Source organism: Salmo trutta, chromosome 31, assembly GCF_901001165.1.
Source record: "Salmo trutta chromosome 31, fSalTru1.1, whole genome shotgun sequence".
Lineage (NCBI taxonomy): Eukaryota > Metazoa > Chordata > Actinopteri > Salmoniformes > Salmonidae > Salmo > Salmo trutta.
The window spans coordinates 40,224,373-40,229,005 of NC_042987.1; the positions used below are offsets into that span (position 1 = coordinate 40,224,373).

The 4,633-nt window shown below is 44.3% G+C and overlaps 1 pseudogene; it reads right to left on the reverse strand.

Moving 5' to 3' along the window:
- Positions 1-4,191: 4,191 nt before the first annotated feature.
- On the reverse strand, positions 4,192-4,633 carry LOC115169269 (gamma-crystallin N-B pseudogene; annotated as a pseudogene).

Sequence of the window (4,633 nt, forward strand, 5' to 3'; positions counted from 1 at the left end):
AAGGCTTCAGGGCCAGACGGATAACAAGGACGTGTACACCGAGCACAGGCTGACCAACTGGCAAGTGTCTTCTCTGACTTTTTCAACATCTCCCTGTCTGAGTCTGTAATACCAACATGTTTTAAGCAGACCACCATAGTGCCTGTGCCCAAGAACACTAAGGCAACCTGCCTAAATGACTACTGACCCGTAGCACTCACGTCTGTAGCCATGAAGTGCTTTGAAAGGCTGGTCATGGCTCACATCAACACAATTTTCCCAGAAAACCTAGACCCACTCCAATTTGCATACCGTCCTAACAGATCAACAGATGATGCAATCTCTATTGCACTCAACACTGCCTTTTCCCACCTGGACGAAAGGAACACCCATGTGAGAATGCTGTTCATTGACTACAGCTCAGTGTTCAACACCATAGTGCCCTCAAAGCTCATCAATAAGCTAAGGACCCTGGGACTAAACACCTCCCTCTGCAACTGGATCCTGGACTTCCTGACGGGCCACCACCAGGTGGTAAGGGTAGGTAACAACACATCTGCCACGCTGATCCTCAACACGGGGGCCCCTCAGGGGTACCTGCTTAGTCCCCCTGTACTCCCTGTTCACTCATGACTGCACGGTCAGGCACGACTCCAACACCATCATTAAGTTTGCCAATGACACAACAGTGATAGGCCTGATCACCGACAATGACGAGACAGCCTATAGGGAGGAGGTCAGAGACCTGGCCGTGTGGTGCCAGGACAACAACCTCTCCCTCAACGTGATCAAGACAAAGGACATGATTGTGGACTACAGGAAAAAGAGGACCGAACACGCCCCCATTCTCATCAAAGGGGCTGTAGTGGAACAGGTTGAGAGCTTCAAGTTCCTTGGCGTCCACATCACCAAGAAACAAACATGGTCCAAGCACACCAAGACAGTCGTGAAGAGGGCACGACAAAACCTATTCCCCCTCAGGAGACAGAAAAGATTTGGCATGGGTCCTCAGATCCTCAAAAGGCTCTACAGCTGCACCATCGAGAGCATCCTGACTGGTTGCATCACTGCCTGGTACGGCAACTGCTCAGCCTCCGACCGCAAGGCACTACAGAGGGTAGTGCGTACGGCCTAGTACATCACTGGGGCCAAGCTTCCTGCCATCCAGGACCTCTATACCAGGCGGTGTCAGAGGAAGGCCCTAGAAATTATCAAAGACTCCAGCCACCCTAGTCATAGACTGTTCTCTCTGCTACTGCATGGCAAGCTGTACCGGAGCACCAAGTCTAGGTCCAAGAGGTTTCTAAACAGCTTCTACCCCCAAGCCATAAGACTCCTGAACATCTAATCAAATGGCTACCCAGACTATTTGCATTGCCCCCTCCCCCTCTTTTACACCGCTGCTACTCTCTGTTGTTATCATCTGTGCATAGTCACTTTAATAACTCTACCTACTTGTACATATTACCTCAGTTACCTCGACTAACCGGTGCCCCCACACATTGACTCTGTACCGGTACCACCCTGTATATAGCCTCCACGTTGACTCTGTACCGGTACCCCCTGTATATAGCCTCCACATTGACTCTGTACCGGTACCCCCTGTATATAGCCTCCACATTGACTCTGTACCGGTACCCCCTGTATATAGCCTCCACATTGACTCTGTACCGGTACCCCCTGTATATAGCCTCCACATTGACTCTGTATCGGTACCCCCTGTATATAGCCTCCACATTGACTCTGTACAGGTACCCCCTGTATATAGCCTCCACACTGACTCTGTACCGGTACCCCCTGTATATAGCCTCCACATTGACTCTGTACCGGTACCCCCTGTATATAGCCTCCACATTGACTCTGTATCGGTACCCCCTGTATATAGCCTCCACATTGACTCTGTACAGGTACCCCCTGTACATAGCCTCCACATTGACTCTGTACCGGTACCCCCTGTATATAGCCTCCACATTGACTCTGTACCGGTACCCCCTGTATATAGCCTCCACATTGACTCTGTACCGGTACCCCCTGTATATAGTCTCACTATTGTTATTTTACTGCTGCTCTTTAATTAACTTGTTACTTTTATTTCTTATTCTTGTTTGTACTGCATTGTTGGTTAGGGGCTCGTAAGAAAGCATTTCACTGTAAGGTCTAAACCCGTTGTATTCGGTGCATGTGACTAATAACATTTGATTTGATTTGATTTGAGCTCTAGTATGGTGGTACTATGATAGGTAGATCTGGTATGGTGGTAGATCTGGTATGGTGGTAGATCTGGTATGGTGGTACTATGATAGGTAGATCTGGTATGGTGGTAGATCTGGTATGGTGGTACTATGATAGGTAGATCTGGTATGGTGATATTATGATAGGTAGATCTGGTATGGTGATACTATGATAGGTAGATCTGGTATGGTGGTACTATGATAGGTAGATCTGGTATGGTGATACTATGATAGGTAGATCTGGTATGGTGATACTATGATAGGTAGATCTGGTATGGTGATACTATGATAGGTAGATCTGGTATGGTGGTAGATCTAGTATGGAGGTAGATCTGGTATGGTGATACTATGATAGGTAGATCTGGTATGGTGGTACTATGATAGGTAGATCTGGTATGGTGGTACTATGATAGGTAGATCTGGTATGGTGATACTATGATAGGTAGATCTGGTATGGTGATACTATGATAGGTAGATCTGGTATGGTGGTACTATGATAGGTAGATCTGGTATGGTGGTGATCTGGTATGGTGGTACTATGATAGGTAGATCTGGTATGGTGATACTATGATAGGTAGATCTGGTATGGTGGTACTATGATAGGTAGATCTGGTATGGTGATACTATGATAGGTAGATCTGGTATGGTGGTACTATGATAGGTAGATCTGGTATGGTGATACTATGATAGCTAGATCTGGTATGGTGGTACTATGATAGGTAGATCTGGTATGGTGATACTATGATAGGTAGATCTGGTATGGTGATACTATGATAGGTAGATCTGGTATGGTGGTACTATGATAGGTAGATCTGGTATGGTGATACTATGATAGGTAGATCTGGTATGGTGGTGATCTGGTATGGTGGTACTATGATAGGTAGATCTGGTATGGTGATACTATGATAGGTAGATCTGGTATGGTGGTACTATGATAGGTAGATCTGGTATGGTGATACTATGATAGGTAGATCTGGTATGGTGGTACTATGATAGGTAGATCTGGTATGGTGATACTATGATAGCTAGATCTGGTATGGTGGTACTATGATAGGTAGATCTGGTATGGTGGTAGATCTGGTATGGTGGTAGATCTAGTATGGAGGTAGATCTGGTATGGTGATACTATGATAGGTAGATCTGGTATGGTGATACTATGATAGGTAGATCTGGTATGGTGATACTATGATAGGTAGATCTGGTATGGTGATACTATGATAGGTAGATCTGGTATGGTGATACTATGATAGGTAGATCTGGTATGGTGGTACTATGATAGGTAGATCTGGTATGGTGATACTATGATAGGTAGATCTGGTATGGTGATACTATGATAGCTAGATCTGGTATGGTGGTACTATGATAGGTAGATCTGGTATGGTGGTAGATCTGGTATGGTGATACTATGATAGGTAGATCTGGTATGGTGGTAGATCTAGTATGGAGGTAGATCTGGTATGGTGGTACTATGATAGGTAGATCTGGTATGGTGATACTATGATAGGTAGATCTGGTATGGTGATACTATGATAGGTAGATCTGGTATGGTGATACTATGATAGGTAGATCTGGTATGGTGATACTATGATAGGTAGATCTGGTATGGTGATACTATGATAGGTAGATCTGGTATGGTGGTACTATGATAGGTAGATCTGGTATGGTGGTTCTAACATGTGATTTTATATCTGTCTGTTATATGTTTTCTGTAGATCCACGATCAGCGAAGGATCACGGCCAGTTTCCCGAACACATATTTAAGACTAAGTCTAGTCCAGGACTTTTTTTTAACACCATAGAAGTGTGTTTTAGTCCACGACTAGATGTCATCTTTGTCTGGGAAAATGTCCCAGTAAGAATGGAGTGTGTTGATTAAATATAAAGATATTTATATATATAATAGATAATAGAAAATAAGGATCTTTGTATCGTCGTACAACAAATATAAATAACACTGAAGGTGATGATAGCGTTATCAGTAGAAAAATAAACACAAATATTTTTTGGTTCTGTCTTTTTATTATTTTACGACTCGATTAGAAGATAAAAGAAACATTTCCAAGTGATGTAAACCTTGTTGACTATACCTCGCCAAGCTCCGTCGTGTAATCCATGTATGCATGTGTGTATGTATGTATTTTCTAACCAGGGATGTATTCACATTGAGGTGAGGTGACACGTTCAGAAAGTTACAGATACAAATGTCATGAATAGAAATGATTATGTCATCTGAACATTTTCCGTAAAGTTGTGCCCCTTACTGGTTGACATCCCAGGTTTGACCCCCTCGGACTAAGGTCAGAGGTCAGGGGTCGTGGTTTAGAAGTAGTTGACGACCCTGCGGATGGACTGGATGTTGGGGTTCTGGGCCTGCCACTCCACGTGACTACAGTAGTCTCCTCTCTCCACGATATACATACGGC